The 13,590-nt window shown below is 42.1% G+C and overlaps 1 protein-coding gene across 1 annotated transcript in view; it reads left to right on the top strand.

The window, feature by feature from the left end:
* The first annotated feature begins 1,519 nt into the window (after positions 1–1,519).
* htr1fa (5-hydroxytryptamine (serotonin) receptor 1Fa) overlaps positions 1,520–13,590 on the top strand; it is a 29,718-nt gene continuing 17,647 nt past the window's right edge. Inside the window, exon 1 of the mRNA XM_053877032.1 lies at positions 1,520–1,653. The gene's annotated coding sequence lies outside the window, so the exon portion shown is untranslated. The remainder of the gene's footprint in view (positions 1,654–13,590) is intronic.

Below are 13,590 nucleotides of genomic sequence, written 5' to 3'. Positions count from 1 at the left end.
GGCTAAGGTTGAGGGACAAGATTGAGGTTTGAGTGTGAGGGTTGAGTGCTGATGAAGCTTCATGAAACAGTGTCCTTCTTTTCAGAGTTCAGTAGGTGGCGCTCTTGGTTTCAAAATGAGGTGAGGTTCCATTGAGATTGTTGCTCAAATCCAAGGCAGTGAGTTGCTGAAAATGAAGGCTTTCATGAAGCCTCACAAACCCATCACTAGTATGGGAATGCGAATTCAGGTAAGAATTGGAATTCAACCCGACACTGGCTGAATAGTTCTTTCAAAATAAATGTATTTATTGTACATTGTACATGAACAAATGGCACGCCTTTAACAGGTTATAGCCATACGGTGGTATTACACATGAAACACCCTTTCGACTACATGCATTTAAAGCTGACCACATGAAATGATTTGTCAGGCCACGTATGGACCCCAAGCCTTGGATTTGACACTAATACTTTGAATAGGCATTGAAGAGCACTGATCCCTCTCATGCCTTTGTTGTTTTTTTCCAGGTCTGAGTAACTGTGATGCAGCACAAAGAGTTTTGCTTTCATTTTTCAGAGGAAGAAGCAGTTTTTATTTCTCTTGTCTTCCCCCAAATCCTCCCACGACTCCTCTGCTCCCTTCAGTGGCTGGAAAAAAAATATTTGACTGAGAAGTTTTGGTCAAATGACCACAGAGTGAAGTGAGAGAGCGAAGGGGGAAAGAGATGGACTTAGAGAGCGCCGCACCACACACACATTCAAATTAAAGTTCAATTATTCTGCAGGGAGCCGGACGAAATCTGAATGGCTCGCCTGACACTGTTTGGAAGGGTTTTTCCAGAGATCAAAACTCAGAAATTGAAGTTTTATTTCACGTTTCCCAAGCATACTGAGGCATCGAAGACCTCATATAACAGTTGAAACACCTGAAAAAGCGATCGGACTACGTGAGAGAGAATGAAAAGTTCTCTTCAGCATCCCTTTTTATGAGAGACTTGACCTCACGAGTCTTGGAGAAGGGTGAGAAACAGGACACACCTTTTCCTTTCTGAAGCTTAACTGCAGGATTTTATTTCCAGAGCCATCTACCTTGATCTAAAGGTCATCCTCACCCCTGCTGCGTCACATCCTGATGTGAACTGGTCCACTTGCAGCAGTAGGTTGTGGACCATGAAAGCCAGTGGGACAATATTTATTTGAATAAAAAAAAAATAATAATAATTAAATAAAAATGATAGTCAGATCCTAAACTATAACCGGTTCCACTGGATGCATTTGCTTGAATTTGAGGTGTAGCAACAGGTTGCACTGTGTGGAATAACGACTTCCTTTTACCACTTTTAAATTTAAATCCGTAAATTTAAATCCATAAAAGCCTCAAAATAAACATCACAATTGTAGGATCGTATTTTTATTCAGGACAGCGAGTGAGCGTTCCTCTCCTCTCTCCTAAATGAGGCGATGTCTCCACCGCGTCTTCTCACTTCGTCTCCACTGACGCGCCTCATCATCGCAGTTTACGGCCATGAGGCGCGCCCCCGTGTGCGCGCCGCCCGCTGTCGACACTGCAAATGGGTGTCGGCGTGAACGTGTCTGCTGTGAACGGACATAAAGCCGGAATGTAACATCCACATCTGCGTGCCATTCAACCAAGAAACGCAACAGGAGTCGGGTAAGTTTAAAAGGGGCATTGTTGGGTTCTCTGTTGTTTTTTGGGCAGTTACTTGTTTTAATTCAAATTCAGCGGATGATATTGGGGAACAAATAAAAACACGACCAGACGTGTTGATAATTCATTTGTTTCATTGATAAGAAAAACAATAAAACAAACTTGAACAGGTTCTGCTTTTTCAAGTATTTAACAATTTAGAAATCTCCACAATGACGAGAAATGCCGACAAAACTGCGTGTTACATAATGATCAACTTGTTTCTTTCTCCCCCTGCTGTAAATATGAAACATATATTGTCAATAACCAGAGGATGATGTGGATTACATGGGAACAGAGGGGAAATAACGGCAGTATAAGTGTGTTGGTGTTGAATGATCTGTGGCAAAATTGGTCCTGACACGCTTGGCGAGTGTGTTGATGTAATAACGTAGGAATTATATAAAAAATAATGGCACTCCAAAAATGTGAGCTCAGTCACGTCTGTGGATGAGTCGGTGTGAGGTGTGTGTGTTAGTTGCAGACGTAGAAATGTGCCAACATCCACACAACCTATTCATCAAGCGCTATTCAAGATGAGAATCTCTGTGTTGGCGGGTCCAGTATTTCACATTATATTAAGCGTGCACACGCCTGTCCAATTGTGCTGTTCAATAAATTGATAACCTTAATGACTACAGTAGTCAGGGTGCACTGTGGATCCATCATTTCAATCATTTAAAGGCTCAAAATGATGGCTCATGTGTTCGACTTTGGCAAAGAAATTCTGAAATTCTCAGCTGGATTAACATCAGGATGGTTTCCCAAGTGTGTTTTCAATGTCTTAATCAGAGTTTGTGCACCGAGAATGGGTTCCTGTGGTACAATACTACAATTGGGACCACAGCATTTTTGTTCCATCCCGTAACACCCTTGTATCTACAGTAGTAAAACCTTTTCCTGTAAGGGATTCGGGTCAACACTTCCATTCTAATATGTCACCAGTGCACACACAAAACAAACTCCAAACTGAATTTTAACATGAAACCTTTCTACTTCGAGACCATCCTGAACAATTTTGGTGTCATTCTAAATGTAATAGAAATGAAGAGGCACAAATCAATTTCATCGTAGAATTTTTCTTATCTGGGTGAATGCAGTAGACTGTACAGTCTGCACCCTGGTCACAAAAAATGCTATATAACTTGTGTTCACACGTTGAAATTGGGCTGTTTTTGTGATACTATTTCCAAGCTACATAACAGGGTTCTCAGAGTAGGAGCCCCCCCATGCTGGACAGATGCTGAGATTTCATTCCGATCAGGCTTTTAGCTAAGAGGGCGTCTGGGCGTCTGCAAAACATGAAAAAATGGATGCCCGATTCTAGACCGTCTCTTGGCCGCCAAATGCCGCCATATACCAGCGTAATCTGGCGGCCAAGCTACGGTCGAGAATCGAGCGTCCATTTTTTCATGTTTTGCAGACGCCCAGATGCCCTCCTAGCTAAAAGCCTGATCGGAATGAAATCTCAGCCTGATTCCGATGCTAAGACTTTCTTAACAAAGGCAGAGTTTCTGGCTGTTTCTGTCAGCAAATAGTGAAGTGTGACTTAGAATGTCAACACTCACCCATCATCAGATGATCCAGGAGGACTCTTTATGGTAGAGCCTTAAGGACGACCTTCAAGGATATACAGTGCACTCTGTCCTTCTCTGGTTCAAATACAAGTAACACCTGACTTATGACCAACTCGACTAACGTCTCCCCGTACTTACGACCACGGCTAGCGGATGGTCTTTTTTTTTTTTTTTTTTTTTAATTCAATGTCTGGCACCGCAGCACGTAGCAGCCCGGTATCACGTACGACAGTTACGGCAGCACAGTATCCCAGCATCTCACTCTCACACAGTGATCTACCACTGCAGTAGTAGCTATAACCCTCGCGTCGGCTGTTTTGAATGGCATTCAACTTACGACCGATCTCGGTCGTAAGTCGGATGTTACTTGTATTAGGTTGACAAAATATAGTCGAAACGGAGCCGGGCGATGCTCCAGGTGAGGTCCAAACTATCGACAAAATGGCTTGGAAATATGGCAGAGTTGGTGCTGGTGTTGACCCTACGAATATTTGGTCGATGAGTTCACCAGCAATATAATAAAGATGACGTCCAATATCCACCACAGTCACCACATACGTCAAAGTTTTGTTGCTCTCCGCCTGCCGCGTGTGCGGTGGAGCCTTAATTACACTGCAAAATCAACATTTCTATTGAACCAGGGACTCCGCTCCCTGTTAGTTGGTCGGATGCCAATTTGACTGTTGTGATTCAGACCGATTAGTTTGACGCAGTTTTGCCTCACGGCCCCATGTTTGAGGGCCGTACGGTTGCCTTGTAGAAGCCCTGTGAAACTCCCCGTATTTGCTCTCTTGCTTTGCGACTTCCTGTGAGTGGGACTGCAGAGATAATCCGCTCACCAAAACAACACATTAAGTCAACACCCTTTGTTGGTTACATGTAAATGGCGCCAATGTGTAAACCTCATTTGTTTTACGGATTCTCTTTGTTGTCCAATTGGTGTGAAATAAGAAGCAAATTGCCTTCTAATGAACAAACAATCCCTGCATCACCCATTTCACCACTGGACTTGTACGTGCTTCTCACTCTATATTCAGGTTTCCTCCCAGAATCGTACCAATTGGGATGTGTAACAATGGATTATAAGTAGCACCGACTGGGCGGCTCGCCACTGGAGAGGAACTCATTGATTTGCTCATTTACATTTTAATAGAATACTTTAAGTTACAGTTAATACACTTTGGCAGATGTCTCTGACAGCCAAGCCTGCAAATGCTTGTTTCCAGTGTGTGATATGACGTGAAATTTGTATTTAGAAATGATGCTATTATGTAGATTTGAGGTGTTAGTTCAAGTGTGTGCTGCAAAGAGGCACTACTGTATTTAACCCCTGTGTGTGCTATGTGTTGTAGTAGTGTATTATTATCCACGTGTGGGTAGATGTGCGCGTCGAGGATTCTCCTCCACTCTTTTTTCTCCTCCTCGCATTCTCCTCACGCATTCTTCTGACCATAAAGGCAGATTAACACAGAAACATCATCACAATAGATGCTCCTCTTATCCTGTTGTGGAAGGAGCCAAATGCTTTTTGGACAATTACTTAGTTAATTGCCATGATGGTGATATCCAGGAAGGAAACCTAATCACCAGTGATGAGAGTCACTCCAAGGACACGTCACGCTTGGTTATGATATAAGGCCACTGGGTAGCAAGTGTTCATTGTAGGTCACTCTCTAAGCCCCTGCCAAAGTGCTTTTAGTCAGCGTTGTACCAGTCCAACTTTTACTCCTCTGATCGTGAGTCAGAGAGTTGAACTCAGTAGTGGTGGTGACTAATACTGTGGTCTCATTCAAACTGCAAGAGGATGCTGGATGTTTGTTTTAGAATAATAACCTGTATTTATTTCTACATTTTGGCCACATCTCACTGACTTAATTTAGATTTTTTTTGTCAAATATTACATTTGATTTTCAGTTCATCATGCTACTTTAACCGCATCTCTGTGGTCAGGCAGAGGTTGACAACACTGTCTTTGAAAAGGTGTCAGAACTGTCCAAATCTTGACACTATCATCGCTCTTTCAGGGATCAGTGACTGCAGTGACATGGCGGCTCAGAAGACTGAATTATCATAAGGATCAGACTTAGGCTACGTCCTCAAGTAGCATTAGTTTTTCTGTTTCAAAAAAGTTTCTGTGAAATGATCTAAACAATGTAATACACATGCCAGGACTGCAGTGGCGCTGCAATTCTCTAGAACTAAATAAGACAACACAGTGCTAACATTAGCAAAAAAAAAAAAAATATTACATTTCAAGATGCTGGTGTTTGAAAAAAAAAAAAAAAAACTTTTTTGACTGGCTTCTTGGTCGAACGTGTGCCTCTCACCTGACTGCAGCACATCCACCTTTAAAGTGATTGTTTGCAGCTCGACTAAATTTTATGTTAATATTAGCTATAAGCTGAACAGTTGGTGCAGGACGGACATTAACTTGTAGCCTGCCTGTATTTTAGTAGCGACTATCAGTGTGACAGCCGAGACAGTGACACCTGCACCGATACATATCATCTTTACATTACACATTAAATGTGTTAGTCGGACTAAAAAAAACTACATTATAAAGCTTTAGTTTAAGATTAGACTGGGTGGTCTGCTGGATGTCATAGTTGAAGTGTCAGCTCAACAGAAGCTAGCCAGCTGTAGACAATCTAATGGCAATGGATATTGTCTATAATCTCTGTCTGTTGAACTCTGGGCTGAAGGCTCAAACCTTTTCTCAATAAGGTTTGGACTTCCACCATCTTCATATAGTTAAATTCCGTCTGTATTGGTCTTGTGATAGGACTTAAACGCTGTAGTCACCTCGACACTAATGCGAGAAACGTTTCTTAAGAGTGTGAATTAACAACTTAATTCTTGTGTGGATACTTTTGGTTACTATTTCATTGAACTATGCCTCCGATTTTTGGGGTCTTAGTGGTGTTGTACGTGGACGTAACAGTGGACATAACTATACTGACAGTCGCAGGATGATGACATCATTGAACCACTGTTCAGATGTGCTGATTCAGGGTCTTGATTGTAAACCTCTCAAGAAGTCACGGTGCCGTCTATTGTCATGGAGATGACATCACCCAATACATAGCGTCTCCTGACTCTGCTTGGAAATCAAGACTCTGGATTTAAACCGACTGTTCTGTGAAGTGAAACCTGGTTCATGCAGAAATGAGACGCATGCTAGTGGTAATCCTAGGTCCTTCTAGAAACCTTCAGGTCAGTTAATACAAACTTACGCTTTTCTGAATGAATTCTGACACCGGTGCAAGGTCTCTGACCACATTAAAGAAGAACCTTGGCAGCTTGCTCCTGTCGGTGGTGTAGTTGATGCTGCTGCCCAAAGGCATTTGTTCCCCCTGTGTCAGAGCCATTGGCAAGGTTTGCAAGACAGCGTTACTGACGGCTCTCTGCCCAAACTCCACTTCCATAGAGCAGCCTGGTGGTTTAAAATGAGAGCCCAATGCTCGACAGGAACGTGTGCACACACCCAGTCTATAAAAGGAAATATCAGTGTCTTAATAAAAAGTAACAAAAATGAAGGGTCATACTCATTTTTTACAATCCGGGGAAGGCGACAAATTTCAGAGTTCCAAGCTGACATGCTGGCAGTGTAAATTCAGGTGGCTCTGCTGAGTGGCTCTTTTCTCCCCCTGTGGGGGGTCAACGGCAAAGCACTCGTTCCAAAATGGCACACCGTTTTATTTTGGGGGGAGCCATGGGGAAGCACTCAGATAAACATGAGTAAAGAATAGATTAAGGGAACCATCTGGATGAACGGTGGTGCATCGTGGGAGGCGATGTGTAACAAAACAAATGTGACATGAGGGGAAAGTTCGGACAGCAATTTAGTAGTAAATAAATAACACATTCCAATGAGAGTTTTTTATCATGGCCGCGGTTAAGTCCGTTTAACTCCTGAGGAAACAAGTTTTTAATGAGTGCAGCGGTGTTGAAATGCGTTGGACACTTCCGGACGCTGAGCCGGAGAAAAGGTGTTATCCACCTATACGGAGGTGAACGCTCTGTTGTATATATTCTCCTGTTTAGCCATTTGCATTAATGTTTTCCTCCTGCTCGAGCGCTTACAAGAAAGTTATTTCCCTGTAGGGATTATTTAGGTCCTGAATATCCTAAGAAGACGCATTAAGGACCACACGATTGCAAACAAACTGCATTACTGTCCGGTGGCTCATTAGCATATCTGGAGTTGTGGCTTGTACGGAATGAAATACGCATGGTTAATGCACAATATAAACGGTGAATGGCTCTTTCTAAATCGTATCCTTGGAAGAAGAAAAGCACATTTTTGCCAAAATTATTGTTGACTCTCGACTCCTGATTTAAGTAAAAATTCATTGCCAAATCCAGAGACAGACTGTTCGACTCCGTCCAACTGTGCAATACAGCACCACATTGAAGTTTATTTCTGCAAAAACAAGTGGCGCCTATTCAGAAGTTAAGTTTCTTGAAATAATAAATGATATTGATGGTTCTTCATCTGCCACTGCAAGTCAGTTTCCTTCATCTTGACCTATCATTATCCCGAGTCACACCTCTTCATGCCGTCCTGAACCACATCCATGAAAACCAAAGGTTGTCCTGCCCTTCCTCTATTACCTGCCACTTCCTCTCCATCCAACTGGCTCTCTCATTGGCCCCTTGAACTTTGTCTCCAAACTGCCACTCAGACTCAAACTCCATTTCCTGTCTCTGTGTCCGAGTCTTGAAACCCTATATTCTGGCAGGTATCACGACTGCCTCAACTATCAAACCTCACTCTGAGTGTGATGTACGCCTGCCCTTTAATTCCCGGAGGCTGAATCTGGAATACATACCTCTTAAACACTGGTCACTTGGGCGCCACATTTGACTCCTTGGCTTTGAGTTTGATGCAGTACATGCTATAGGTGCTCCTCTTTTGTAACAGACGACCCGTGACTCACACCAAATCCGTGTGCGGAGTTGCATAAAGTAGTGAGGCTTCATGAAACAGTGTCCTCATTTTCAGAGCACACTAGATGGCGCTCTCTATTCTACAATCTTTGGATTTGAGCAACCATTTTAATGCAACCTCACCTCATTTTTGGCTCAAGCTGCCACCTGCTGAGCTCTTAAAAAAGGACACTGTTTCATGAAGCCTCATCAGAACATCACTACCATGAAGGAAAGGTTGTGTGAGCCACCTTAACAACTGCAACAAAAATTAATGCAGGTTTTCTCACAGTACTTTATAGTCAAGAAAAAAAAAACTACTGCAAAAACACAACAACTGCATCACATGTTGATCACAATGTGAACGTCTCACAGCACTCAGACTTGCTCTCACATAGTCTCAATGCGGGATGTGGTCTGGAATGGCCGACCATTGACCCTGGATTTGAAGCTAGTCTACGGTGACAGTTGCATCCACTTGTCCTACCCCTCCTACACCCCCCTCTTCACCTCCCTTGATCTCTGTCTATGTTGGTTCTAAATACTGCTGTTCTACGTATGAATGAGCTACTGAAATAGCAGTAGAAATCAGACCTTCTTGAGCTGATCTGTAGTCACTGGCTACTCGTACTCTTACTCAAATCAAGACCTAGATGTTATGGAATGTTTCAGAATGTGGTGGCATTCGGACACATTATCTTCAAAGCAAAAACTTTTGCCTCTTGCGATATTTTATGAATTTTTCTCATCGTCGTAACTGAATATTCAAATGCACATATTCCCACAGATTCCAGTTTGTCATTCCTCTGGGCTGTTTGTCTTCCATCTATGAAAATTCGGGTGAGCAAAAATGAAGAGGTTCAAATGCTTACAGCCTGGAAAACATGATTCGTGAGGAGAGTAATTGAATTTTGCTTAAAAGCTAGTCATGTGGGGAGCGTTTGGGGGGATTATCAGATGTGAAATCAGTCATTGTGGAAGCAGATTGATATTATTTAAACCTGTTGCCTCTGCAAATTTAGAAACACCATGCCTCCCTCACTGAGGAAAAAAATACGCTGTGAATTTCTTTGTTCTTTTAACATCAAGAGCAGCTGCTCAATCTGGGATTGAGGCAGTGTGCAAGCAGAGTATTCACTACAGTCCCATCCCTACAATTTGTTTGTTCGTGTTTGTGCGTTTTTGTGTGGGAGCACAGCACACGTGGGTCCACCATGGTGGAATTTCCTATGACATGCAGAGTTAATTGTTTACTCCTAAGTAGTCTGTAACTGTGAGTGAGTGTGCGTTTGTTGTCTCAGTGTACCTGGTACCTGTATCTTGGAAAACACAAACAAACAAAAAAACAAGTAGCGGACGTAGTTAACCCAATAAATATTGTTATTGTTCATTTCCCAGTGAGTCTAACTCAATAACATGATGGGCACCAGTGAAAATTCCTAGAGATGTCGCAGCCGTTACTGGATATGAGGGTTGGCTAACTGACTGACATGAGCTCACTCTGCTCCCCCTCTGCTTATTTTCTGTTGAGTGCTCAGGCCCCTCAGCTGACAGCCAGATCGATGTGAAGCCAAACATGTTGTGGTTTCTTGTATCAAGCAGGAGGGTTCAGCTCTCGCAGACTGCGCGGCTTATTGTCCATCAAAGTACATGTCATCCAGGGAACCACATCAGCCACCAAAGAGCTTGAAAATGTTTGACATGGAAGTCGCTAAAATCAAAATGTTGCAGGTATTTGTACCTTCTGGATACACATGAAAAGCCATGAGTTTGAAGAATCATTTTGACTGAAATATTTACAGTCCTTTTCTGAAAAAAAAAAAAAAAAAAAAAGGTGTTTAGCAGGAAACTAGAGTCTCAAAGGAATGTGGAAAGGAATGTGTGTGAATCCATTTTCACATTTGCATAGGGTTGTGACTAGTAACCCCTTTTTTCTTTGAAACGCAGACTGCTTGCCCATTCCATCCGCCACAACGTTTGAAACATGTCAAAGAGCCTGTTGGATGGTAGGCAACTATCCTTGTAGGTCATGATGTCAGCACATCCCACTATTGGAATTTCCACAAAAAGCAAATTTGTTTTTACACTAGGAGGTGGTGGATTTGTCTGCGTATCTCTAAAAGGGAATTCCGACTTTTTGGAATGGAAACATGATGATGACTGGAACGGATGTCACATCGTACATATATGTTGTGATCTATAAAATGGCGGCAGACTATAAAGTATAAAGATTTGTTTGGTGGGGATGAAGAAAAGGAAATTATGGAACGGAAACGGAGAGATGCTCTGTGATGAGCATCTCATAGCACACTCTTCTCCGAATAATCGCAAAACAAAAACAAACGGAAGCGGGCAGGAAGTTGCATTTTTTTGTGCATCTTCACTAAATTCGCTAAATACAGTTTGAACATTCGGATGGAAACCTGACTATTGGTGATCTTGCAGAATTCCATTGACATCTGTGGTGTAAGGAAATTGTAACACGAGCACAAATACTAGAAAATATTGGAGGCAATTGAGATTGAGATTGAAGCAACGCTGCGGAGTAGAGCTTAAAATGTTGCCTGTCTGACTTTTGTTGACCTTCTTTCCGGCCTTGGTTCCGGTCAAACCATGTAGACGATAAAGGAGATGTGCGTATGTCTTCATCAAGGCATTATAAGGACTTTACAATGAGGTTGATCACTGAGTCAACATTGGCTTGTAAGATTAGATTCAGAACTATTTCAGCTCTCAGCAGTTGGAGCATGGGGGGTGGGATGAGTGCCAAAGCCAGTCTCCTGGTCCTCGTCCAAGAAGATAAAGAAAAGTCCTTATCTCTACAACCTACGGCAAGGAATAGTCTCCAAATCTACACTACACTGAATTTATTTCTGGAGTTTTTTTTTTGTGGAAGGGGACAGCAACCATCATGTCAGACAGATAAGTTCAACGCAAAGAGGAAGAGCAATTGGGTTTAGGAGCGAGTGACAAAGGGATTTTGATGGATGGCAGGGACGACAGAGATGGAGGTAATTCAATCAGCTTTCAGTGTCTCGGAGTAGAAGACAGGCGCAGGGCCAGGCGGTAAAACATGGTCCAAAGTAGCAAACATGGGTCACAACCAAGGCCAGAACAAAAGCTGATGCGACAGTTGAACAAATCAAATAAGGTAAAAATCCAGTGATCAGGAATCAGTGAAGTTATCAAGACCCTTAAGAATTTCAAAGTTGGATGTGTCAATGAAAGAAATAAAAGCAGAAAGGTCGAACAAAACTGTTTATTTTTCTGTTTTTGTTTGGACGCCAGTGTGTGTATTCGTGCTGGGGTTGTTCAAGTGGTTTGGTGAAGGACACACTAAAGTGTTGAGGTCAGCTGCAACGAATGCTGGAAGCCATTCAACAACTTTTTTTGAATGTGCACAGGCGTCATGTATGTAGAGTGAAAAAGAGTCCTTTTTTTAAGTCAGACAAAAGTGGAACTGTTAATGCAACTTTCTCTCTCACTACAAATCACTATGTCATCAGCAAACATCATCACCCATCATCAAGAAGTCGCCTCCCTAACCTCGCCTGTCACCACTTACTCCCTGTCCTCATAAATGTCGTGCCCAGCCCTCACCCCCCTCAGATAGTACCACTCTTTCTCTCGAGGGGCTCATATTCTCTCACCAAGACGCAGTGCAGCTCCTCCCAGCCTTCTCTATTCACCTTAACATCCTCAATGAAACCAGTGGTGCTTTACCTCGGTGTGAAACCATACGGCTGCTCCTTGACCGACAAACAAGGTTTGTCGTTACGTCCTGGACTGTAGAACGTATCAAAACAACTGCCGATTTTTCTCTCTCTACCCTACTTTCTGGGATCCCTTCCATGCAGCACTCCAGCTGTCAGTCTATAATCAAGCCCTCTTGTCTCAGCACCATCTACTCCCTGTTGAGTTGCAGCACCACTTTGGCTTGAAATTGCCGTCGTAATCCACAGTGTAACTTTGCCGCGCTGAGACTGAAGAGTGTTTGAAGGGTGAGAGGCGAGAGGAGTGTGTTAATTTTACCCTCAGGAGGACAATGTCACATCTCATTCTCGTTGCCAAGATCTGGCTTGCTAATCAATAGGGCCCATTTCAAGTTCATCCATGCAATTCATCTATTGAAAACGCCTTTGGCTTCATCGTAAATTCTGACTTCCGAGGAGTGTAAGCACTTTTGAAGGCACCCAATGAAGCTTATGTTTCTGGTGAATGTCACCCTAAAGTAATAGTCTTAAATGTTTTGGCCAGCTACTCTGGATAAATACTGCTGTCCATCTGAAATGTGCCGCTCTTATTGTATTAGTGCTGAGTCAGCAATTCAATTTCCACTTGAGTGGTGCCATTTTAAATCTTTCATGTTTGTAATTTTAAATGATGTTGATACATGAATACTAAAACAACAAATAAGTAAAGATAAAATGTGATCATCATCATCACGCTGCCCTTAACAGCAGGAAAGATGTCATTTGACTGCGTGTATCAAACGCAAGGAATAGAAGTAATAAATACATAATGTTGTATCTTTAGATTTGAGCAAACATTTCAATGAAACTTCACATCATTTTTAAACCAAGAGCGCCACATACTGAGCTCTGAAAAGAAGGACACTGTTTCATGAAGCCTCACCAGCCCATCACTAGTTTTTAGTATGTTGTGTCAGCTGCACCATAACTAATGTAAACAACAGTAGGTAACAGCAGGGACTGCTAACCTCTCTAGACGCTTAGGCGTCTTTCATGTTTCTTCCCAGCGTTTAAGCATCATGGGGGTCAAGCTTTTTTTTTTTTTTTTTTTGTCAAAATGTAATGATACATGACTCCAATATCTGTGCTCCATCACCGTTGGTCACATAGGGCTCCGCCTTTTAAGGTAGGACCTTAAGGAGGACCGTTAAGGATGTACTGTAAGATGAACTCTGTGTTTGTGTTCCCTGTTTGTAGTCTATGCTGGGAAACAATCCTGGTGATGATATGTTTTGGCGCACCATGTGTCTTTTTCTTACACGAGATCTTAAAACAATACGTAACATATCGATTCAACAGATATACTACAATTTTTAATTCTCTTAATTTATATTGTTATATTTGCAAAGTACCTTTCTCTGTTATTTATCAACATCATTTGGGAGTCATTTTAAACTTTAACTGCTCATAGCATGGTTCTTCAATTATCCAGATTACTGTTTACAATACATCGTGGGTAACTAATAATCCTGGTGCACATTTTTTAAAAATCATTTATGATCATTTTTATGAGCAGCATAATATACTGTAAATTCATTGTGTACAATAAGTTTGCCAGAGAGGGTGTTGAAAGATTTACACAAGTTTAACAGAGAAGCACAAAGAGAAGATAAAGTTTTACTGAAAATATCTGGCTTTCCCTT

Source organism: Synchiropus splendidus, chromosome 10, assembly GCF_027744825.2.
Source record: "Synchiropus splendidus isolate RoL2022-P1 chromosome 10, RoL_Sspl_1.0, whole genome shotgun sequence".
Lineage (NCBI taxonomy): Eukaryota > Metazoa > Chordata > Actinopteri > Syngnathiformes > Callionymidae > Synchiropus > Synchiropus splendidus.
Note: the sequence above shows the minus strand (reverse complement) of the source record. Positions and strands in the feature narration are given on the sequence as shown.